General features: G+C 40.4%; 1 protein-coding gene across 5 annotated transcripts in view; it reads left to right on the top strand.

Moving 5' to 3' along the window:
- NDST2 (N-deacetylase and N-sulfotransferase 2) overlaps window positions 1-26,186 on the top strand; it is a 132,797-nt gene that overhangs the window by 54,410 nt on the left and 52,201 nt on the right. Inside the window, exon 1 of one of the 5 annotated variants that reach the window (XM_027649364.1) lies at window positions 15,713-15,731. The exons of the other annotated variants lie outside the window; for them this stretch is intronic. The gene's annotated coding sequence lies outside the window, so the exon portion shown is untranslated. Of the gene's footprint in view, window positions 1-15,712; window positions 15,732-26,186 lie in introns of those variants that run through there. 5 annotated transcript variants of the gene reach the window in all.

Below are 26,186 nucleotides of genomic sequence, written 5' to 3' on the forward strand. Positions count from 1 at the left end.
TAAGGCTGTGTGGTTGCTATGCTGTAGACAAAGCAAATTGAGTGGTGTCTGGCCTACAGCACCAAAGCTGGTGGGGAAAATGTCTTTATAGTTTTTGAAATAAGTCTGTGACATAATTTTCATGTTGTATGAAGTGTTAATATCAAACTCCCATTGATTAGGAACAGCTGCTTACATGCAAAATGTATGACAGTGGAAAAAGGAAACATGATCCAGCTTTTATTTGAATGCTGTCATGACAAGAAGGTGCTTCTTTATCTGGAAGCAAGAGAGCCCAGCCTTTCGGTGTTGTAGCTTTGATGTATAGCTTAGCCAATCTGCAAAAAGATTTCATGTCTTTTGGCTTTTATTTGATTATTGGTCTTTTTAAGCCCAGTCCAGAACTGTAGAGCCTATTTTTTTATATCAGTGCTGTTCTTACGCTACATAGGCATCTATGTCAGTGACTGAGAGAGCAGGTGGAAATTATAAGTTGCTGCTTATTATGATGCTTTTCATTTCAGAGGTCACATAGACAAATCCTAGGTGTAACAAAACAGCACATCAGGTAGTCCTGGCATATGGGCTGTGTATTCTACAGTGCTACATCAGTAAATTGTAGGTTGCTAATTAATTTATGGTAGTTAGTTTTTTTCTAGTTTGTCTCAATAGCAGAGAAGATTGAGATGGTTAGTTTTGCTTTCAAGTCATTTTAGCTTTACTTTTTAGTGGAAAGCAACTGAATACACCTGCTTGAATTTTGGTAATGAAACCATCTTTAATATGGAAAATAAATTTTCCAGATTGTTAACTATGGCAATTCCTGTCTTTGCGTTTTGCTCTCCATTCCAAATTCAAGCATGTCTGATCCAAATCAGTTTGTGGGATCATGTTTAGCCAGTTTGTAACCCACGACAATTTTGAAACATGACTGCCAAAGTCTTACAGTATAGTGCATCACTTTGGAGCTATTGAGTGTTGGAAAACTGTGTGCTACTGCACATGGATACAGAGCAACACCCTTCTGAGATAAATACAGGTGTCTACCAGAAAAAAGCCGTCCAGTGATGTGAACCAGATGAGTTTTCCTTTCACTGTGTAAGTGAGCCCTTAGGTGGTTTTGCTACAGGCTTCTACCAAGTTTTGGAAATGTTGAAAGGCAAAATGCAAATGCACTACTGCTGGTAGCTGCAGGCTGCCACCCCAGGCAGCTCAGAATAAGCTTAAACACCACTAGAAAAATGATAAGTAGTCATTTGGAAACCTGGAATGATGGCACCTCTCCACCTTTGTTAGGAGACAAATAACAATTGGATATTTGATGTTATTTCCAACTTGAGTGAGAAAACTGGGGTCCTGAATAGAAAAAAAAAAAAGAAAAATAATAATAATAATAGCACAGTTAAACAGGACTGTTGCATGAACTAGTTTCTTGTACCGCAGTGTTTTGTTCTTTGCAGTTGTGTAAATAGTTTCAAGACATTCATTCTAGTGCTGTTAATGCTCTGTTCTTTTCTATTTGGCAGAATATATCTGACCAAGGCTTTATCTTTATTTCTTTGACTTCTTGCTTCTAAAAGGGAAAAAAACCCCAACACCCTCCATTGTGTTCTATAAAATAGTAAAATCAAATGCATTTGCTGCTAACGGGGTGTCTTTACGGAAGACTCTGCTTCTAGCTTGTTCACGTGTATAAATGAACAGAGAGGCTTGGTATTGTGAAAGTAGTAAATGCACACCCTTCATTTACAGTCTCCAAAATGTTGGTCAGAGCTACCCCTCAAGAGTTTTCCAGCATAACTGTTTTGTTAAGATTGTGCAGAAATCACCCTTTGTACCATATTCTCACCGAGATTCAGTTAGATATCACCAAAAACGTGCTTCTGCCAGTGTAGCATGTTTTTTTTGGGGAGCTGGTATTAGCTATTCTGACAAAATAACTTATTTGCTTGTGTAAACCACATCTCTACTAAGCAGATTTGCTAGTATAGCTATTTTAGCAAAGCTATTCTACTGTAGGAAAGACCTTATTGATAGTACTGTGAGGTTCCCACAGTAGATGAAAGGCACAATACAAAGGGCTTTATAAACATGAATTAAGCTTCACAACACCCTTGTGAAATAAATCATTCTATGTCTAACTCCTTTTAATATGAGATGTTTTGCAGGGATGAGAAGGAAGGGTAGAAGATTCAGAGTTGGGAGAGTAATGTCTGATAGCATTGTAGTGTTGATAAACTAAACAAATTTCTAACCTATTGCAATCCCCTGTCATCTCTGATGGTTAAAACGTCCTAGAAAAATCAGTGGTTCAGAGTATCAAATTGCTTCTGGTTGCTGGTTTCACCTGAGCCTTGATAGGATGAGGAGTTTGGGTGCTGACACTTGGAATTCCTTTCTTATTGAAAACCTGGAGCTGGCTTTTGTGTACGTGGTATTCTCATTAACACTGTTTTTAACTACAGTGTTCTCTCTGACTGATTTGCATTATGCTCTTTCAGCCTCATGCTCTTTATGTAGTAGTTCAGAGTATGAACAGCTTACTCACTTAAGGGATCTCAGAAGGAATGGAGAAAGGAATAAAACCATAGATTTATGCACAAGAATAATTTTAAACTCAAGTCACTGGAAAATGAGAGTAGTCTCACATTGAGTTCACCCATGTGATCTTAATTCAGACATTTTTGTGCGTTAATTATTATGTAGTCTTTAATTACATTATCACATTCTATGTGTTTCATTTCTTAGGGAACAAGGAACAGAAGAACTCTATTGGGGATGTAGATTAATTTTCTTCTCTGCCATTCGTCAGCATTGCTTTTGAATTTAGCCTGTAAACCTTTAAATCAGGCCCAGGTGTTCCTGCAGTTCTCTGTTAAACACCATACCCTGGATTTCGTATTGATACATCTCTCAAGAATTTAAGCAGAATTTATTCACCTCCCAGTTCGGGGCCTTCAGGTGGTGGTAACTGTTTTCACAAAAAAGGTATCTTTCCTCACTAAGTGTAGCAAGGAACTCACTTTTGAAAAGCTATCCCAGATCTCCTGAAATCTGGGTGATGGTGGAGACATCTGACAGGGTTCCCTGTCCTAACCCTGCTCGCATGCTGGGAAGGTTCCGGTAACTGGTTGGCAGTGTGCCTGGTCCTCCAGGAGGTGCTTGATCTATTAGGAGTATTTCTGTGCTCTGTTTCCACAGCAACAGCACACTTTTCTTTTTTTTTTTTTCCTCTTTCAAGATGACTGTTACCTTGAGAATTAGAGGTGTTGAAAAGCTTGGCCCTCTTGTCCCCTATTGAAATTTCAGTTTACACAGATGAAGAGTGGAAGGAGTAGGATGGGGAGCGTGACTCTTGGCAGAGGCAGTGGAAGTAACTAGTCTTACTAATCGTGGTCTTTAGTGTTAATAGTATGATTGTTTTGAAAGTCACAGCTCTTTCTAAGCTCTGGAGATGAAAGGTCTGGGTCTGGGTGGTTAGGGACAATCACCATAGCCCTTTGCATGTGCTCCTGTAACCATTTAGGGCCCACATCCACCTCATGCGTGTGTTTAGGTGCAGTACGAACCCAGGTGTGCATTCTTCTGTCCACCTGCTCACAGACACTTTACGTGTGCATGTCATGTTAAAAAAGCTATTCTTCTGTCACAGCATTTGTGCTGGCATTTCAGGGAAGGGATGAGTTAATGTTTAATTGCTCCACTGATACAGGATGTAAACGCTGAGCTACCTCTTGGACACTGTACCTCCTGTAGACACTTCCCTTCAAACTGAAGTGCACATGCCTGTCTCAACATCTGTTGCAGTGTGGAGGACTCAAAAGCTTTCACTTTTTGAAATATTTTCATAGAACAGACCCTTCTTGTTACTATTTAAAGGGTGAGAACAGAAGCATGTAGCTTGATACTGATCTCTTGCTGGGGTTGCCTTTTTTCATCTGTAGTTAAGAAAACAGTCTCCTCTTATATGGGTGTCTAATGCAAGCCTAAATACAATTGTTTTATTTTTTTCAACTGTGTATTTTGCCTCTTCCCCAGTATCCAGGTCCTAAGAACGAAGCTGTCATCTTTTCCTGCAGAGCATATAATTTGTGGTACTGAAAAAAATCCCTGTGATTTTTTTTTTTGGTCTCCTTTACTCCCCTTTCTTAGGAATTGCCTGTTTTAGGGAGCATTGTTGTAAGTACCATTCTGCTTTTAACACACACACTAACCCAGTATGTCATGGAATAATTTAAAATTCCATTTAATTTAAAGTTCAGACAAGTCAATTATATTCATGTCATTGGATTTGGGAATCTCCATTCCTTTAAGAGTGCATGTCTAAAGTAGTATCTGTCACGGTGTTACGCTTTTGCAGTAAAGACTTCTGCTCGATGTCAATGTGGTGCCTCTTTACCATCAGTATTTTAGTTCCTAGCATTTTTGAGTCAGGATGCCAGAAGTTTTGTATTTTTCTCTGACAAACAGTAAGTGGATGTGTTGACTGGCAAAATGAGCAGCTAATGTATGAAACCACAAGATCTAGGGTATCTTGGAAAGGCACATTGTTTATAGCTATCTTTACAGTTCTAAGGCCAGAAATGCACAAAGTCATATAATGCTTATCCATCTAAAATGTTAAAAGCTGCTCAGGATTAAGTGTCCAAATCAGAAATGTCGTATACGTACAAAAGCCAGAAATTAATAAAAATACCTTTTATTACTTTCTCATTATAACCACATATGGATGTACTTTTCTTGTTAAAAATCTTATATTTAGTTCAAAGATAAAGAACATTCCAGTACCGAACCTTTTTAAAATTGAAAATGAGTTTAAGATTTCAAGTCTTGTGTTGCTTCACTTCAACTCTTTCTGGTTGTATCTAGCTCTTTCTGACTGCACATTGAAGATAGTGTATATTTTAGTTTACTCTAGAGCTTATTTATTAAAAGAGCGGAGTAAAAGCTTCCATGTCTGCTTAACATTCAGTAATTTGCCATTAAGCTACTTGACACAAGTTAAAATTTATGTTAATACTGTCTTGATTAAATAGCACTCATTATCACTCACTCTGATTTGGCCAAATCAGTTTCCCAGCAAATGTCTCAATAAAGGAGCTCACTCCAACCTGAGATGCTGAGGCACATCCAAATTAAGTTGAATGTATTGCAGTGATGTTTCACGCTTGCATAGCATCTTTGATTTCAAAGCATTTCACACAGTCTATATGATATTGGGAAAATGCATTAGGTAATACAATGACCAAAGCAAATTTTTAGATTTTTAAAGAGGTAGAGGACATTTTATAATTTCAGCAGATGTCTCATATTGCTTTTTAGTGTTTAGTGCAAAGTAGTTGGTGGTTTCTAACACAATCCTCAGTTTCTGTAGGTCACAGAAGAAGGTTTGAGTTAATCCCCTGAAGGTTGAAACATGCCTCTCTGTATATTAAATATTTCAAGCTACAGCTTCAAACTACTTTTTAAATAATCCTTTTCATCCAGTCTTAGAATCTTTAGTGCTCTTCAGTTCTCTTTAATTTTCTTTAAATATTATAACTACAGAAAATACTTGTGATTTCTCATCTTTACATTCAGTTATTCTTTGGTACCTACTTGCAGCATCACTTAAATCTCCTGTAGTATAGGCTTTGCCAAACTAACAGAACACTGAAGGATGTTTTTCTCTGTGTGCAATGTTAGCTTCATAGCTAAGAGTTAAGACATTTCCTTCTTAAGTCCTCACAATTTGTTTTTATATATTTTGTTACTTCAGTTTATGTATGCAGGAAAAGCTAATACAAGTCATAACTGTAAGTATGCAAATCTAAGGATTTTTCTATATTCAAGTTGTTTACCTGTGATGTGCTTTTCCAGCTCCTATTTTTCAGCCTCTTCAGTGTTTGAAAATTGGATTATAGTTGCAGTGTAGTGCCAAGCAGATATATGATACAATACCAACCAAGTCTCTGCCTTATTTTTTCTGTTTAAGAATTGGACTTAGTATGTTTAGCATTTACTTAATATTTATCAATTGTATTTTACAGATAGCCTGACTGAGAGCAGACACTGAAAGCAATTTGCCCAAGATTCCCAGTATTTCCTGTAATTCTGGTTGTGTTTTCCTGATTTGATTTGGAATGATTTAATTAAGAACTATATGTAATTTCATAGATGTGTGATGTATCAAGTTTGTGGCTCATCAGATAACATTGACTCACTTCTGTGCATGTGCCTGGCTGGGTTTTCTTGTAGCCACAACTCACTTTATTGCCAAATTTTCCCAAGCTTAATGTTACAGGGGCCGTCTTGTAAGGTTGATGTCCATGTTATGTTACAAGGTGAATACTTCACTAGGATTTCATCCATTCTTGAAAGCAAAGAGCACTTTTTTCCAAGTATTAAGACAATTCATTGCATTTGTTAGGTTTTTATATAATTCAAAGGTGGATGAAGTGGTTTTAACAAGGGATTAATATTTCAGTGATGAAGGCAAAAGTTAAAGAAGCTGAGGAGCAATTAACAACAGGCTGAGAAGGTGGCCCCCTTTTGACCCCGAAGCCCCTGTAGTCTGTTGGCTGCATTGCTGGTGGGGAGGTGCTGGATTTGGGAGCTTTTGAGTTCAATTTAGTGCTGGTACTGTAACATTTAAAGGAAATGAAGGATATGACAAGTGAGAACTGGTAAGAGATCCAGTGAAGCTTTCTGAGTCATTAATGGTCCTCGCAGTAGAGTTCTCTTACATTATTCATGGCCTTTAAGCTTTTAGCCAAGCTGAGCACTCTGCACTCAAGTGTGATATTAGAAGGTAAAAGGAAATTAACCCTCTAGTGATACATTGAAAGTTTCTTGCCAAAGGAATAATTTTGACAGTGTGTTAAGGGGATAGAAGCATGTCTCAGAGAGGGGAAAACTGATTTCAACTCTAAACTGATCTAAGAAAGTGCTGAAGCAGGAGTCCCCTGCAGTGAAGCGACAGAAAGACCGATTGAACCTATATGTAAGTCCTGGGGTCCCTTCCTACCTTAGCCTTCCTCATCAAAGTATGTCTTCTGAGTTTCAAAAGAAGGCGTGACTTAGAGCTGCAAGATGAACAAGTACTCAAATCTTTCCAGTGATGCTAAGGAAGGCTTTGCTGTAGAAGGTTTCTGTGTGTTAAGACACCAAAACTTTTCAATGATTCTATGATCAGGTACGAGAAACCTGTATCTGAATTCTAGCTTGAGTCTGTAGATTTTACTGTTTGTGATTGTTCATTTGAACATGTTTATCTTTTCTTAAGTAAACTCCTTATGTTAAGGATTTTTCTCTTCTTCCTCTCTCTCATACCATTTTTAATTTATCCCATCATTATATCCAGTAGAGTTGTGTGCTCAAGGGGGCTTTTAGGAAGGGTTCAGAAACAGGAGACGTTTAATGCAGCAGATCTGTATTGGTAATTGATATCTGGGATATTAGTGCTAGAGTGGTCTCTTATATCCAGCTTTTACTCCCTGTCTGTCCCCTAGCTCCTCTGAGGTTTCACAGCAAGTATCCAGAATGTAAAACAGATCTTTGCAAACTAGTGGAGAATGACCTCACTTAGAGGCTAAGAGTTACTTTGGGGAAGGAGTGGAGAAGGTGACAGTAGATAGAAGTCCTTTGCTGGTGCATAAACTTTAAGATGCCTAAATTTCAAGCTACTGTATGTACCTTTTGTCAATAGGACTAAAATATATTACTTTGGAGGCAGGAAAGATAACATGTGGTGGAAAAATGCAATACCTGTGCCAAGCAGTGGTTCACTTGTGATCACAGAACACCTATTTCCCCATGTGTTCACACAGTCTTTATATCCAAATTACTCCTTTCCCTTTCATGCTTAAAGAAAACTATATTCAAAGATAATATTTTTGAAAGCAGATTATTATTTAGAAGAACAAGGTCTAAGGCTCATAGTTAAAAGTCAGTTCTGAAAATTTTACCTTGGAACATATATGTCTTCTAGGCTGGAGGGAATAGTTTTGTTTTTGTTGGAACCAAGAATTTAATGCATTTGCCACTCAACATATGTCTTAAGAATAATTTGATTAAAAGACTGTGCATTGTAGTCCAGCAATCTGGAATAAAGGGTTTCAGTGAACAGTGTATCTCTCTATGCTCTGGATCTCAGGAGAGACTGAAAATGTTTGAACCACAGCAATAAAGACCAAGAGGAAAATTATACATAGAACACAGTGACTAGTACTAGTCTGGGTATCATAACTGCACCCAAGACATGTAAAAGACAGACAGGAAAAGGGTTTAAAAAAAAAATTGTGAAGACTGTTGCTCTGGGATTGTGCTCTTGATTGTGCAGCCTTATAGCTGCATCTGAAATGAGCTGTTGCAATTTTACCCCTTGGAAAATTTTCAGGCTAGTAAGCATTTCTTTTGCTGGCAGATATCAGCAATACATACTACTGAATGCTCTGGAGATCCAAATGTTACTAATGGCAGCTTTCAAGTGATGATTGAGAAACTGTGTTGAAAGTTTTGCTTAAAGTATGCTAAGCATTTGATAGTTAAGCAGTTAAACTCTTTTTGACATTGGCTCAACTATGGCATTTCCTTACAACCGTTGTTAATGGCAGATAATTTTCTTGATCTGGTGTTTTTGCTTCAGTGTTCATCAAGATACATGATGAGTAACAAAAGCAGTGGAAAAGATGCTGGAAGTTCCAGAAAGTCCATGTTGAAGGGCTTTAGCAGACCAGGCTTTCCTAGTACTTGGCTCTCATCTTATGAGAGACAGCCTTTTACAATAGCTCTGTTCTCAGTTAATTTTGTGAATTATTGCAAAAATTCCTGTATTGTTCTGTCCTTCTTTAGGTAATACTTTCAGATTCTTTATATGTTCCTTATTTAAAGAAATCTCTGTAGAGTTACAGCCTCTGTAATGGCACGAGCAGGTGAACTCCTTGGGTCTCCCCAGCTCAGTCAGTCGTGGTGGGAAGGTCTCTCTACACCTGCCAGGTGTACAGCAGGAGAACCACACTTGAACTTCAGTCCAGCCTTTGGTTCCTTCCCATCAGCAATTGGAAGGGCACCTGCAAGAGCCACGGGGGCAAGGATGCAAACCTCTGACTTGAAATGAAGAAGCCATTTGCTTAGCCTCCATTGCAGTTAGTAGTAAAAAGGGAATATATTGGGTTTTCATGGTAACATTTTGGTAGTGGGAGGGCCACATGAGTGCCTTCTGTGAGAAACTGCCAGAAGCTCCCCCTGTGTCCAGTAGAGCCAATGCCAACTGGCTCCAAGATGAACCTGCTACTGGGCAAGGCCGAGCCCATTAGAGAAAGTGGTGGCACCTCTGGTGAGAGGAGCCCATGCTGGAGCAGGTTTGCTGGCAGGACTTGTGATCCCACGGGGAACCCATCTGTTCCTGAAGGACTGCCCCCTGTGGAAGGGACCCATGCTGGAGCAGTTCATGAAGAACTGCAGCCTGTGGGAAGGATTCATGTTGGAGAAGTTTGTAGAGAACTGTCTCCTGTGAGAGGGGCTCCACACTGGAGCAGGGGGAGAGTGTGAGGAGTCTTCTGCATAAGGAGGAAGGAGCAGCAGAGACAATGTGTGATGCACTGACTGCAACCCCCATTCCCCATCCCCGTGTGCTGCTGGGGGAAGGAGGTAGTGAAAATCAGGAATAAAGTTTGACCTGGAAAGAAGAGAGGGGTGGGAGGAAGGTGTTTTTAATATTTGGGTTTATTTCTCATTATCCAACTCTGATTTGATTGTTAATAAATGAAATTAAGTTTTTCCCCAAGTTGAGATCTGTTTTACCTGTGACGGTAATTGGTGAGTGATTTCCCTGTTCTTGTCTCGGCCTACGAGCCTTTCATTGTATTTCCTTTCCTCTGTCCAGCTGAGGAGGGGAGTGATAGAGCAGCTTCGGTGGGCACCTGGCATCTATCCAGGGTCACCTCACCACAGGGGAAGAGACAGTGAAATAAAAAGCAATGGTCCAAGGGTGAGAGAGCAGGGAAACACCACTCTGTCAGGAATGTGACAGGAAAATCCTGCTCTGGAGAACAGGTAAGCTTAGCCTGGGAAATAAGGGGGAGGAACTGCAGACTGGGTTTCACATCCAGCATGCTGGCTCCATTTGAGTGTTCAACATGCCTGCTATGCTTAATAATGTTGGTATTTAAATAGTTTTAAGCAGGCTTTGAAGTTGGAGCCATATTGAGTTAAGGTAGAGGTCAGTGTGTTGCAACTGTTGGCTGAGCATTGCTAACAACTTTGTGTACTTTTACATTATTAAACTCCTTGACCAAAAAAATTTAGGTGTATGATTTTTAATGTTTGCAGTTTTATGTGGCAAACCCCAACAAATCACAGAAGGCTGTTACTTTTCTGCATCCATAGTACTTTTCTTCATGGCTTAACTGAACCTGTGAAATGATACTCTTGGGCCCAGATTTTTCCTCCAACATGCAGAGGAGCGTGTATTTATGATTTTAAATTTTAAACCATGCTTGTCAAGTGTTTTAAAGCAAGAAAATCCTAGGAAGGAGAGAAATGGGTATCTTGCATTTGAAGTGCCTGGGAAACTGGTACAGAGCGGCACTTCACGCATCAACCCCTGCGGGCACTGGCAGCAGCAAAACAGAGGAAATTTTAAAGAGTAGTATCGATGTAGACAAGCCCAGGGCTGCTTGTGTGGAAGGAATTAGTCCAGAAGATTTTATCTTCTGTTTAGGTTTGCTGTTCCCTGCCCATGTCACACATCACACCCCCCCACTCTTCTCCTTCCTTCTGACTTCCAGGAGAGCCTTCTCTTGCAGGTGAGGCTCCCCTTCCCTGAGCTTTGTTTGAATAGGGTGTGAGAGACATTAGCAGAGCCTTGAAGAGGGCATGCAGCTGCATTGCCTGTACTGTCAAGAGCATTTAGAACACTTGGGATGGTGATTGCTGGAGGCAAAACGCTGCTTCAGACCTTTTAAGATACGGTTGAGTGGAGACTGCACAGGTATAAAGAGGCCAGTATGGGTTGAACGAGCAATTACAAGAGAGCACTCCTGTGCAGCTGAAGTGGGAAAAAAGTGTTTCCCAAGTCCCGACACCTCCTGCCCTCCCCACCCTCTTTGACAGGAAAATGTGTACATAATTTGTAGGAAAACTGCTTTCAAATGTTTGTAATTTTGTGTATATTCCCATGGGTAAAAATGCTTTCAGAGATCTGCAGTTTTGTGTATGTTCCCGTGGGGACAGTAGAATGTGTGATATAAACCACCCTTGATCTTTGGCACGTCATTTGTCTGTTCCTTCAGAGTAGCTCAGCCCTTCCTTGCACTCAGAGGTTGCTGAAACCAGCTCAGCATCAGTCCTGAGGTCACCAATGTCCTGAAAAACTTCATTCTGGACCCTCGCCTGTGCACTGTTTCCCCAGGGGTACAGGGAAGCTCAGGCCTAAGCCATCAGTGTGCCTGTCTTCTCTTCTGTCTCCAGCCTTGTCTCCTGGATGGGCCATGGTCTTCTCCAGTCCCTAGCTCCATCTCCTTTTGCTATGAACTGGTCCCCCAGGTGGCCCTTGGACCTGTCCCATTGCTCTCCTTGCTTGGGATTGCCATGGACCTTGTTAGCAGCACACAGCTCTGGCCACCGTGTTCAGATATGGGGGGACTGCAGCCTGTAAGTGCCCTGGGGTCTCCACTCTTTCTCTCTTGGAGCAGCCAGCCCTTAAGGCAACCCTGAGACCACAAGGCATCATAACAACAGAGTCATTTTGGGTGAGAAAAGTAACCACAAGAGATGGAGCAAACTATGTGCGAGATCACTGTCTCTTTATGAAGCTGAAATAGTTGTAAAGATGAGAACAGAGGATGAGAATGCTTGGAGGGGGTAGTTACTGGTTTTGGGTTTTTTTAAAGCTGTTCCTGCCTGACACCAGCCACACACAGTACTGGTAAACAACATGTGGCACACAGCAAAAATTCTGTTTTCTCTCTCCCTATACTTGCTGCAGGACAAACAGTGGTCTGTCCTTCATAGTGAGGGGTTTCAACTCCTAGTCCGTATTTAGAAGGTCTCTAGAAATGTTCAAAATGCCTACCAAAACCCCCTTGATTTTAGAAAGATTAGACCAGTATTGTTGATTTCTTGTGTCTGGCCTTCTGTTGTGGCTTTGCACATGCATCTTTCTGTTGTCTCTTTTCTTAAACTTAAACTAGGAGGTCTTTGTTCTGCATTTCTGTGGTACATTTTGTCAGATTTTTTTTATCACTGTAGCTGCAGTGATAAAATTTTTTTTACAGATGAAACTGCTGCTGGTATGTCTTCTCCATTTTCTGTAGTGGATCAGAGCATCTGTCCATCATGATTCAAAGTCCTTCCCTTGTCAACAGTAGCACTGTTTAAGAAAAAACTTCTGTAGATTATTATTATATTACACTTTTTCTAGGTGTTTACTGTTACATTTTTCCTTGAAAACAGTGTTTCTGTGCTTTCTTGTTGATATTATTGTCATTAATTCAAATATTAATATTTTGTAGTATTCTTAACATCAGTGAAATGCCAAAGTAAGCACTACAGGATAATTGTGTGTGATGTGAAACTATATAATCTCAAAGTACCTGCATTTTTGCCCCAGAGTTTCATTATGTATTCCCTTGTTCTTTTATTAGGAAACTAAATTAATAATTCTTAACCTGTCTAGCCTCTCCTCTGGCCTGGTTTGGATTTTTTCATGTCCTTCTTACACCTCTTGTTGGATTTAAAGAAAAAAAAGAGAGAGTAGAAAACCAACAAACTTTAGATGGTTTTATTTTTCTCAATTAGCAATTTCAGTCCATTACTTCAATGTTTTCCTGTTGTTGTAGGATCAAGTGATGAGAACTGAACAGTGTTTCACCATGGAAAGCACGTTAGCTCTTGTACTACTCACCTTTTATTTTTTTATGCATCTTAATATAACTTAATATGTATTTTTACTTCATTTTTATTGACACTACTTATTGAGCACACAGTGTGCCTCATGAAGGTGTCTAGCTTTTCCTCTTTTTTTTTGAGATAGTAATATATTTATGACCTGTTTAACAAGAATTACAAGTGGTTATAATTTTCACTGATTAGTACTTTGCTTAAATATAATGTGTCATCATGTTTCTTCTATTTAATTCAATTATTCTGAGAGGAATACATATATATATATATAAATGAAATTTTTGTTTGGATTACAGTTTGTATTGCCAAAATGCATAGAGTCCTGATCACAGGTCAGGTGGCAGCTGTTTTATGTGCTCCATGAATGCAGTACAGAAACCCAAATCCTTCATTTGAACTCATTTGCAAGCTGCAGAAGTCAGGTTTATTAATCAAAAACTCACTGTGCCACCATTTCTCCATCTTTAGAGTACAGCATTTGCTAATTCAAATCTTTCAAGTCTTTTCCCACTGTTATGTTTGATTAGTTCAAATAGGTGTATTTTCCGTTCACCAGCACTATGATTTTATCAAACAGCTTGCTTTACGTCAGTGTTACGTGCCATTTTTTCTGAATTTGCCTTCTGCATTTTGTACCATGATTTGTATGATATGAAAGTTGTTTCCATATGAATAAGATTGTGTTTTTCTCTCAACAGAGAATGTTTTATTAGACTCTGTGTAATCCTCTGCATATGACAAATCTTTTCCTACCTCATCAGTGTGATGTGCTCTGGTTTGTAGCGCACTGTGATCACAGACTCTTGACTTCTGTCATTCTACTGCATTTCAGTTTTGCTTGTTAGGTCATTGTCTTCTTTCATGGCAGAGTAATTTTCTCTCTTTTATACAATTCTTCATCCTACATCAGCCTCTTGAGCTCCAGATGTTACTGGTCTAAAAATGGGACAGAAATTAACCCTGGACTCAGAAGACTCCAAACACTCACTTTTACAATTTTTACAGTCTACCCTGTATGAATGCATCTTATGTCTCTTACAGGGAAAACATTTTGGAAGGGTTCAGGACTGTTTCACAGCCTGTCATTTCCATGTCCTTCTGCTGTGAGGGATACCTGGAGTAACCATGGGCTGCACAGATAAACCCGTTATCCAGATTCTCCAGCTGTGTTCCCCCTACCCTTTTCCTTTACCCCCTGCCTTGTGAGCACTGTTCAGTGCTGTTCTGTCCATAGGCAGCCTGCACTAGTAGCTGTTACATACCTGGGGCTCATCATCCACTTGTCAGTAATTGTGTGTTATTTCCATACCACAGCTTCAAAATCTGTCCCTATCTTCAGAGCTCCAGACAGGCCCTGTTTTCTCATGTCGCCTTGGTTATAGAACTGCCCTGTTCTACAATGGGTACTGGTGAATGGGGGAAAGGAGGATCTGCTGGCAGAGAGGATGGTAAAGAGGAATATGCTGAGCAGAGTCCTTTCCTAGTAAGTAGGAGATCTGCATTTCTATTTCTACCAGCATCCTAAGTAGTCAAAATTAATGTGCTGTGTGCTGGGGCATTTCCTGACACTTGCTGTAGCAGGAAGATGTAGGATGGTTCCTGTTTGCAGCAGCAAGGTGGATGATGACACATGTGGAGATGTGATTCCGCCGACATTGGGTGCCCGTACGCCTTGTTTGTCAGCAGAGCAGCGAGTGCAGGGTCTCCACTTTTCTCTTCAGTTCATCTGACTCAGGGAGCTGTTCCCAACATCCCTGAGCTTTGCTGGGGTCAGGGAAAGTCTGGGCAATCGAGGCAATGCGACTTTCATTTTCATTTATGTGGGGGCTGGGGAGAGGGCTGCCTGTTTTGTAAGAACTTCATTGTGATGGATTAACTTTCCTCTTGAATGACTGCGTATTGTACATCCAAACGAGAGATTGCGGAGCGGCCCAGCAGCCCGAGCACAGCAATTAAAAGGCTCTGTGTGGGCAAAGAGGGCTCCCTTGGCACAGCCTCCTCCAACGCGTGGGGTGTCAGGCTCCGTGTGCCTGTGCTTCCTGAGGGAGCCAGCCCTCTCCCTCCCTCCTCCCGAGTGCTCCAGTAGGTCCCTAATGAACCTCAGCGGGAAAAGACGAAATTCAGTTCATGAATAGCTTTACAGTCCCCTTTCTCCCGCCCACCCTGCTCTCTGTCCTGGGAATGTGCTGCCCACACAGTGACCAGAGAGGAATCTGGAGACATTTGCAAGATAATGCCGTATCAAATGTTCCATTCTCACACTTTCTTCTTGAATTTTCAAAACGGTTTACATATTTCCTTTCAGTTTTCATGAGTAAGCACGCTACTCCGAGACTAAAAATGGGGAAATGCACTTCCAAATGTGTGAAGCCACATAACTGTAATAAATTGCTTTAATTATGTATGATGTGGTTAGTTTCTGTTAGTTTCTGGAAGCCTGTTGTGCATTTCTGCCTGCAACAAGTAGCCTTTCCTGTTTGCTTGCCGCTGTTTACCAGCCTGGCTGTCCTCCCAAAGTAATACTCATCCAAATTCTCCACTTGTCAAATGCTCACCAAGAGCCTTTTTGATCCTCAAATGCTCAGTGTCATCTTGGATGTTGCTCTGGCAGACAGCAAAAGGTAGAGACTAGGTTTTTTTCATTAGGAATTTGGTGTCTTACCATGTCTTTAAGTGTTATGTTTTTCATCTGGTTTATGATGTTTTTAGAAAGATATAAAGTTACAGCTCAAGGCAGAGTGAATTCAGCTTCAGCCAACTAGTAAGCACAGGTGGAGGTCATTTATATCATCCTCCTCAGGCAGTCACAGTTCCTGGGAACTTGAGCAGTGCTGTTCCCTGCTTTTCTGTAGTTACTGTTTTTCCTGGTAAGTGTCAAGTTCCTTTCTTTTTTCCTTTCATTTACTATTTGGGAGGATTGGGAAAGTGTGCTATCAAAGTGTTTTGGTTTCTTTATTTTTGAATGACAATAGCTACAGAAGCATAATTATTTTTACTGCTGGCTAAATAATATTTCTTACTCTTTTTTCTTGTCCACTATTGCCTGCATTTGACCTCTTGTTTTTTATTTCAGTTGAAAATGCTTTTTAACTCTTTCACCTTTTCTAAGGTAGACAGTTTTGGAGTTACTAAGCTGAAGCTGTTCCCTACAGCAGTCAGTGTCTTGAGGTGTTAGGAGGTAGGAGAAAAGGTCTTACTTTGAAGACTTTCAACTTGCAGTTGAAAAGGCGGTGGCAAAGATTAAAGAAAAGCTTTTCTACTTTCTGTTAGTGTTTTTCCCTATCTGCAGTGTGGAAGAGCTGTTCAGTACTGTTGGGATTAAATGCAGAGAAGAACTGACAAAATATTTTCTTCCTCTGTAAAGAAATGATTTTTCAGAAGATTCAGAGTCAATTTGGAGAGGTAAAACAACCCTTCACATTATGGTGACCTGTCTGTGCCCATCATACCCCTGGCCTTCTCTGAGGAGCTCCAACAGAGCCAGCCTCAGTGGTCCTGAGTGTCTAGAAATAACCTTTGTGCAGCCTTTCCCACAGCTGGGAAACCGATAGTGTTCATTTACTCCTCTGTTCACACTATCTGTGTGTGCAAAAGGGAGATACTTGCTCTTCCTTCCTGAAACTTTCTCTGTGGAAGTTGCTCTGCTCTCAGGATACAGTGAACATATTAATGAATTCATCAATCACAATAATCTGATTAAAGTGATGGGGTAGAGGGAGCCAGCAGATGAAACAAACAGATTATTTTAAGATATATGAGATACCCAATTAGTCACTGACTCAGCATTTAAATGGAAGTGTTGCTCAAGAGATTTACTGGCAACTAGTGTAATAAATTACAATATATGGCTTTTCATCTACGAGAAAGGCTCATGTACTGTTACAGAGACCTGTAAATAAGGCATTAACAAAGTGTTGCACATAAGAAACATTAGTTATATGTTACTTTTTTAAAAATTATGTATATATTTGGGTATTTGTGCATTTTGCTTAGTAATGGACTAGTGTATGGACCGTATATATATAGGGAGAGATTAGCATGGACTTTAAGCCTTGTACAGGTACTTCAGCCAGGACCTCATGAATGTGTTTTCAGGCATATAGGAAACTGAGACTTGAGTAGGAAGGGAGTTGCTCTGTGTTGCTGAGGTTTCAGGGGCAATCCCCTAGAGTACAGAGATAATGGAGGGGAAGCTTTCTGTCAGGCAGCATATGTTTTTGTGGCGATTACACTGTGTATAGATTAGGACTTCTGGGAGGGAGGGAGTGGGAAGATGTGCTTGGAACACAGGACCATCTACCAGTACCTTGGTGTAGTCATTTCACTAATGAGAAGCTTATTAGCTTGAGTCCAGCAGAGATACGAAAGGCAGCGAAAGGGGCAGAAAACTGTCATCCAGCTGCCATTGAAAAAGGGGAGAGATGGCTCTGATAACTTCTAAAACCTGATTTTGTTAGAACTATTTGTGCTCTTCTAGTTAAGAAAGTATTAGTCTTCTTAGTGCTGAAAAGATTTTTTCCTAAATTTTGTGATGCAATGTGGGACGTTCTTTGGTAGGGAAAATACAATAAACTGAGGGTGAGCTGGAATGGGCAAGAAGGTGCTAGGAAAAAAGGAAGGAACCCTGATTTTTAGTGGGAAGTTGGTTTTTATCATCAAATTACTGCCTTTTTCCTTTGGTAAACCCTTGAAGGTGACCTGTATTGAATGTTGCATATTTAATGTTTGTGGTGACATAGGCTAACTCCTGGAAGATAGAACCTTGAGAGCACCACAGTCCCAGCCCTGGCTATGCCAGGAATCTCAGAGAATGCACAGTCTGGCCTGTGTTCCATGTGAGGCAGACAGAATAGTGCTCCAGAGGCAAAATGGCAGTGGTTAGGAGCCTGTGAATTCTGTTCCTCTGACCTCACATTCCTGATTCTACTTTTGACATGGTAAGTGTCCGAGCTTGTGCTCTCTTCCTCAGTTTTGCTGTCCTGCAGATCAGAAAAATTATACTCAGCCTATTTTAGGGAGAGCTCTGCTGCTGTTCTATTGACAGAAGAGTTAAATGCTATTGTATTTAAACGACTCTGTTTTTCTTTTGACAGTTGAGTCAGACTTGAGTCTGGATGAAGGTAAGATGGCAGAGCTTTTGCCTGGAGAAAATGGTGGTTAGAAGTACAAAGTGGTTTGAGTGTTGGTATTTGGGCAATTATTTCCCTTTTGTTTGGTATTGTACAATTCAGGTTAGACTGGTAGTTAAGCTGAAGGGAAAGAATGAGAAAAAACTGTTTCCCATGAAAAGCCCTGTAATCTGCAGGTGCCTGCGTGCGTGGATGTGTTCAGGACACAGTACAAGAGTTATGCAGTTCACCAGCCAGATCGTCTGTTAAATAAGGCTAGACAAGGACAATTTCTGTTTGCACTGCTAGGATGGAAAAGGCAGTTTCCCCTGATGTTTTTGCTGATTTATGAGGTAAGTCAGATGGGGCATTGTCTCTGACTTTGTCTGTTGTCAATCTGTTGAAACAAAAGGAACATGCATTTTCAAAAAAAAATGAGTAGAAAAATATAGCTTAGGAGTGTCAAAACACCTAAGCAGAGTGAGGCTTAACTGAAAGGGGTTTGGTTAGTCATCCACTTTGCAAATTCTCTTTTTGTATTGAGGATGGGAGAAGATTAGTGAGATGAAAATCTGTGTTATTACAGAGATAAGAATGGGTTATGGCTGGGTCCCAAAGGAGAAAGAAGTTTTTAACATTATTAAAAAAACCCAACCCTTTGCTGTGATTCATGTGTAATGCTTAGACAGTTCCATGCCAAAAAAATTACTATTACAGTGTACAGCATGGTGTTCATATCTGTAAATGTATGTGCAAATACTGACAAAACATAAGTTTTGATCCTGACCCCATGTGTGTTGAATTCAGTGGAAGTACTTCTGATGGTTGTGACAAGGGTTTGATCATATTCTCACACTGACATGTGAATGTGGTCTAAAACCCAAACCAGATCTTCTGCTTTTGAATATTTTTTCCTACCTACCTTAAAATGGAATAGAATTGATTCAAAGTCTTAAAAAAACTTGTCCTGCACACCACACTCTGCTGTGTTTTATCTACTGAAACACTGATGGTGTCCTACAGTGGTAATATTCACTTGCCATGTCACGTGCTTTTTTCATAGAATCACAGAACCACAGAATCATAGAATATGCTGAGTTGGAAGGGATCAACCCATCAGGAGCATTGAGTCCAACTCCTGGCCCTGTGCAGGACACCCCAAGAATCCCACCACGTGCCTGAGAGTGTTTTCCAAACTGGCAATTCATGTATTTTCTCTCTCAAGTAGTGGAAGAATGTTGTTGGCCCCACAAGGGCTTGGTAGGTCAAGGTTTTGGCTCAGTCTGCAAGTCTAAAAGGCTTTGCACTTAGTGAAACCATAAAGAAACCTTCAGCTGGCTGGATGCCTCTCTTAGAAACACAAGTGTGGCCTTATTCTGAAATGATGCTTAGGCAAAGTTGTGTATGCCTCAATGTCTTGGGATGAGAGAGGAGTGGGAGGGGGCCCTTTGCTGATGTTCCAGTGAAGCTTGGAAAGTCAGGTGTTTGCATGAAAACACAGGGAATTAAATCACTCATTGACTCAGAATTACTGTAAAAGTGTAGAATAAGACAGGGAAAAAGAAAGAAGGATGGCAGCAGAGAGCTTTTAACTTGAGGTATGAAAGGAAATTAAGAAGGGAAGCAGAAATTTTCATTTAATTGCAAGCCCAAAAGCTCCCTTAGCTATTCATGTGAACTATGAAATTGTGGAGCTCCGTGCAGTGTTTCCCTTCCAGCAGCAGAGTACAGAGCTGAGTGCTGCCTGCAGTGGGAGTGTTACGTCCAGCTTTGCTTTAGTGCCTTTCTGGGTCAGTGCCTCTCAAACAATGCTGCACAGAGCTGCTCTAGTTGCACTTCCATGAGTCAGTCTGTAGGTACTGACACTTCTCCCTGGTTGTAACCCAGTGTCCTAGAGAATCTGCAGGCTTTTTTGACTGCTAATCTCAAGGCAGTTATGGTGTTCCTTGAACTCAGGTTGGTTGATCATGTGTACCTTTTTTCAGATGCCATTCTTCCTGACAATTCAACCACAGTCAGATTGTTGACTTCAAAAGGCCAAGTGAAAGGATGTGGCCAAGTCTTTGCACCTGTAGGATTGAAAGAACTGGTACTGCTCTTCTCAGCATTGTTCTGGCACTGCTCTCTCAGTAGCCATAATCTGTATCATTGTCTCATGGCAAATAAGGAGAAAGAAAATTACAAAGATTTTTTTTTTCATGTCATAATGAACAATAGGATCCAGTGTCTGCATCATTTATAGTCTTTTGTAACGGGTTTGTGCACCAGATTGGTCTACCTCTGCATCCGAGAAAACATAAAAGGAAGAAGGATGGTAGTCAGAATGTATTTAAATATACTTCCAAACAAGCTGGTAGGAGAGACTTCTGTGGATGGATGAGGTATCTATTTCCATTCATGGGAAGGTTTGGTGATGGTTTGAGCATTTATGTAGCCAACCTCAGTGGCACTGGGGAGCCGGAGCCCCCAGGGAGGAGGGAACAGTCTGTTCAACCTTTGTGTATTCCTCACCAGCTGACCACACCTGCACTCTTTATCATCAGTGAGCTGGTACAGAGGCTTTTTGGAAACTTGCAGCAGTGAGGAGGAGAAATTGAGAAGATTGTGTGGTAAGAGAAAGAAAGGTGTCGTACCTGAAGCGTGGGGAGATCCTGAAGATACGTGTCTGTTTCTGAGCATTGGCTAAACTGAATTGGGGGCTGAACATTAAGCATACATGTAAAAAGTAACTGGATAGGAAGTTTTGATTCCTTCTTTCCCTTCACTCTCCTGAAAAACATGAATTATTTTTACATGTTTTCTCTGTTACATGTATGCAAATTAAGCGAGTGCAGATATAGCCAATCTGCTAACAAGTCTTGTCCTGTCACAGTTTGACTTCAAGTTGTTGTATTTATTCCTTTAGAAGCCCTATATCTGTAATTTTTACAGCAGAGTTGAACTGAATTATGAGCAAAACTCTATTTTCTTTATTGCAGTGTGTCTTAACCGTCATATCAGACGTGTTTTACACCTTGTATTTGAGTATAGATTTTTGACTTTATTGTTTCTCCCCCTTCATAAAAAATGAACAGTGTTAATTTTAATTTTAATTAGTTTCTTAGTGGGGGTGAATCATAGCTTAGAACTGCAGATTCTTATAATTACATTTGTGAGGTTAAGTGAGGAGCTGTTTATACTTTGTTTTTCCCAGCATCATTTTAGATATTGGAGGAATCTCGTTTGCAATGTAGAGTGCGCTTCACTTTTGTTAAAATACAGAGATAAAAATAGGCATAAGGCAACTGAAGAGGCAACACTGTCCAAATCAAATACTGACAGTGATGAAGGAAAAACGTGAAGTCAGCAGGCTTCTGACTTAATTTTCTTTATTTAACAGAGGAATAAAATGAGAGAAACAAATGACCCTATTCCTGTTGAACTTCTCTGTGATAGCTGTCAGCTTCATGGGGGCCATCATTTAGGCACAAAGCCTTTACGTAGCCTTTTGCTGACATTAGGCTCATTCCTGTGGGATTTGGGCACGGAGGTGTTTTCAGGCTGTCTGTCTGGAAACCTAACACACGATGGCCTGTCATTAATCCGGTTATTTGTTTGCTTTTTTTTTTAAATGCTATTTTTCTTAAGATAACAATGGCTTGTGATTGGTGGAGAGGGATAAGGCATTGCTTTGACTGGTGAGCTATGTTTATTAGGACCAGGGAAGGACTAGTACCAAACTAGGTGTCTTTAGTTCTTTTGGGAGCTCTTAATTTGGAATGCTTTGGGGAGGATTAACCTAAACAAGCCTTTAGCAGAATGTTTTAAATTATCTGAATGGGGTGAAAGGTTTAAATACAGTGCTCTACTACTTTAACCCAGTAATTCAGAGAATGCTCAATGCTATCGACTTAATTACAGCATTGCTGTCAGGAGGCAGTGGCTCTGTGGCAGGATGGAAGCTGACAGCCTTTCAAGATATATCTGTCTAATACATAAATCATAGTTGTTCCTTCTTCAAGACCCTTCTTTGCTCATTGGGGAACAGTCAGAAACAAAGGGTGGGGGTGGGGAGGAAGAGAGAATTGGAACTTAATCAGTTAAGGAGGCTTTTTCCTTCCTATCCACGAGGTGAGAGCAAAAAGCAAAAGAGAACTAGGGGAGATCTTTTCCTAGTATTTTAGTTGTATCCATTCCCCCTTTCTTTACAAATTTCTTCTCACAAAGATGGCATGATTTTAGCTGCTGGACTGCAGCATTGGGAAGCAGATAGCTTTTTGGGAAGCTGATAGCTTTTTCCCCATTGACCTTTTTTGCTCATTGGGAGACATACAGCTAGCTGTGATAGCAGGACAGAAAAGGACAGAGGCAAAGACTGATAGCATTAGTCTTTTAACACTTCACTGCTTGCACTGGCCTTCCTGAAAATCAGACTGCTGAAGCAGTCAGAGTGACAGGCATCCCAAAGCAGCACAGCTTCAAGCAAGCACAGTCATGCTGATGGGAGACAGGGCCTGGGCCACCTGCCCTCTGTGCCATGAACAGCCTTATGGATAGGAATCCTTTCCTTTGTGTGCCAGCAAGGTGATGCCACATAAGGACATGCAAGATCTGAAGTAGGGCATTGGATGAATGATGAACTGTGTTAAGCCATTTCCTTTACATTATCATACCACAGAACAATCTGCCTGCCTGTCTGTCTGTCTATCTATCTATCTAATCTATCATAGAACCATAGAATATCCTGAGTTGGAAAGGGACCCACAAGGATCATTGAAGTCCAGCTCCTGATCCTGCACAGGACAGCCCCAAGAATCACACCATGTTCCTGAGAACATTGTCTAAATGGTTCTTGAATTGGCAGGCTTGGTGCTGTGACCTTGATGCTTCTCCTTTATCAGATGGCTCTGCCTTTTTCTTCTGTTGTGAAAAATTTACTGGTGAATAACATTGAAGACAGCCCATCATACAAGAGGGAAGGGAGGAATTTAAGAGATCAGTTCTAGAACTTTGAAAATTAGACTTCTTTCTCTTATCAGAAATAGAAGTTCACTAAAGAGTTTCACTGTGTCTCAGAAACCATTTCCCTTCTCAGACCAGTTCTGCTGGATGCACATGAATGAACCATAAAGGAACTATCATAGAATCACAAAATGGTTTGGATTGGAAGGGACCTCAAAGTTCCAACCTCCCTGCCATGGGCAGGAACGCATTTCACTAGACCAGGTTGCTCAGAGCCCTGTCCAACCTGGCCTTGAACACTTCCAGGGATGGGACATCCCCAACTTCTCTGGGCAACCTGTTCCAGTGCCTCATCGCCCTCACAGTAAAGAATTTCTTCCTAACATCTGATCTAAACCTACTCTCTCTCAGTTTGAAGCCATTCCACCTTTTCCTGTTACTACATGCCCTTATAAATAGTCTCCACATTTCTTATAGACACCTTTCAAAGTGTACTGGAAGGCTGCAATTAGGTCACCCCAAAGTCTTCTCTTTTCCTGGCTGAACAATCCCAATTTTCTCAGTGTTTCCTCACAGGAGAAGTGCTCCATTCCTCTAATCATATTGGTGTCCCTGCTCTGTACTCACTCCAACAGCTTGATGTCCTTCCTATACTGGATTCCTAGAGCTGGATGCAGCACTACAGGTGGAGTCTCAAATAAATGTGTTTAGGTTTGATATGTTTTGATTGTCAAGCTCCTTGATTAACTATTTCAAGTATATACTTGCTAATTTCCATTTCCTTCACTTCCTTGAAGATCCTGACAGGGAATGCAGTTTTCTACAAAGTACTTCTTTCTTGAGCACTTGCAGCTTCTGACAGTAAAATTTTCTGCTAATTGTCCCTTGGTTTCATGCTTTCACAGATAGCTTTGTCTTTCCTCTTCCCCTTCTCTATGTACATTTTTCCCTTTTTTCCAGTTTGATTGCTGCAGTCCATCCATCCTGCCTTTCCGTACCTACTAAAAAGCCAATCCTGTTGTTGCTTGTCTTTGTGCAGCTTTGAACTGTAAAGCTGTACAGTTCTTATAAAGTATTTGTAATCCAGGAAAAAATGCAAACCTCAGATGGCTGTGGTTTTTATTCTCTTTTCTGTTCTTTTACAGAAATTATCTAAAAATCTCCACCATTTAGTAAACAGGGCTTTCTATTCTCTGTTTCCTTTTCTCTGTTTCTGTATTTCTCTATTTCTTTCTATTCTCATGTTCCTATAAGTCTTTTCGTATTTCGACCATATCGAGCTACTTTCTCTTTTCCCCATGTATACTTTATTGTTATATGTTTTCACTGTGCTTCTGATTTGGACTTTTAAAATTATTATTATTTTTAAACTAAAGGTCAGTCATGGTTCTTTGGTATAATTACTACAGAGACATACAGAACTGTTGTCTGTCTAGTGTGACTTGGATTGTTTGCCCAGACTGAGGATAAGATCTTCATGGGAAAATAGTTCTGCTTGGTTGGGCTCCCGTGTGAATACTGTTTTTCTGACTAAGTGGACCCTGTTGTATCAAGGTTTTTATGCTTAAAAAAACTAAGTGCCCTTCTTATTTTCCTGAAAGCTGTTTTATCTCGTAATGGTGAAGGGGACCACACACATGCTCTCATACGTGTCCTGGGATTTCCAGACAGCATCTGTTACACTGAAGTTTGACCTTTATTCTGGAGTAAAAAGTAAAGTGAAACTTCCAATGCGACTGGTGTTTGAAGAAATAAAACTGTCAGGAATACAAATGTCACTGCTTATTGAATCTCCATGCAGTACATGCCCTGACTAACAGGAGCTCCTGCAGGAGCCTGCATGGCTGGTGCACAAGCTTTTGAGCTTTCCCACTCTACTGTTATGGGTGGTAAATTTGAAAGTAAATAGAAACATGGGAAAAGATATGATGCGTCTAGAGTTAATGACATCTTTCCAAAATCACTTTATTCTGTGCTAGGCAGAGTGTCGTTTCCACTAGTAAATGCTTTGATGCCTAGAGAGGAAATGCAGTGTTGCCTTCTCTGTTAAGCATTTGGGAGGTGGTATTAAGCAGCTGTTGATAATGGTGGTAATGTACACTTTATGCTGAGGGCTTTCCAAACATGTGAATCTGTTTGCTTCTCATGGAGAACACAGGCAGAAGAGTATGTATGGAGGAGGGAAACTGGAAATTGTTAGGCAAGTTTTTTGCCACCTCGCTTGGCTTTCTGTGGAAATAACACAACTGTCACCCCTTTAGTGTTGTATTAAACCACTCCTTTAATTTAAAGTTCTTTAAAATAAATCTTGTAGTGAAATCAGATTTGGCCAATTCCAATCGTACTCTACTGATAGAAAAATCTATCAGCTTGATAATATTGCTCCGGTTTTTTGTGTTTCATCACTGGCAACTTCCAAATTATTGTGTTCAGTTTAAATTCCTTGTTAAATTCTGTCTCCCTTCTTACCTGGCTGTGTTGCATTTCTACTTGTATCAGTTGTGACAGGCCTTAGTGGAAAACTGTGGCACTGCAAAGAGCAGTTTCTTTACCTCATGGCCATAACCATTTCTTAGTTTCTGTAAGTAGGAGCAAGTTGCATTTTTAAAAGCTGAAGAGAAAATTATTTGTAACTCATTTTTGTCTTTGAATATCTCCCCTGCGTTTACTATCTGCTAATCCTTTTGGGTTTTTTAAAGTCTTCTGTATTCTGGAAAAGAAAACCAATCACAGATCAGATTAATACTCCACCTTGTTCCGGGTCACCACTTTGGTAATAGTTTATATCAGAGAGTACAAGACAGGGCAACATATTTTGCAGTGAAACACAGGGAACTCTACGGAAACACAACCCCATGGAACATAGATTGAATGCTATTAGTTGGATGTTGGTGTATCTGTTTGTGTGGGTCTTACGGACTACCATGGGGGTATAGTGGATATGTGAGTCTTATCCGCTGCCATCATGTAAATTCTTCTAATGATTAGCCTGCTAATTTGATTGTTTTTCTTAATGAGTTTCACTGAATTGTCACAGTTCTCTGTAAAACATTTCTTTACCTGTCTGTTCTATTTACAGTTACATCAAACATTCACATCTTTTGTAGTTTAGTTGTTTTGCTGTTGCATCTGGCTGTTCTGATGGTTACCCTGGTGTTTTGTGATCTGTGGAGGCCGGGCATGCAGGGCTTCTTATTCTGCCTTCTGAAACTATTTAGTGAAGAAACATAAGAATTATAGATCAAAAGAAAAGAGGAAAAGTGTGTCTTGAGG

The sequence above is a fragment of the Corapipo altera genome, unplaced genomic scaffold (assembly GCF_003945725.1).
Source record: "Corapipo altera isolate COAL_440 unplaced genomic scaffold, ASM394572v1 53, whole genome shotgun sequence".
Taxonomy (NCBI): Eukaryota; Metazoa; Chordata; class Aves; order Passeriformes; family Pipridae; genus Corapipo; species Corapipo altera.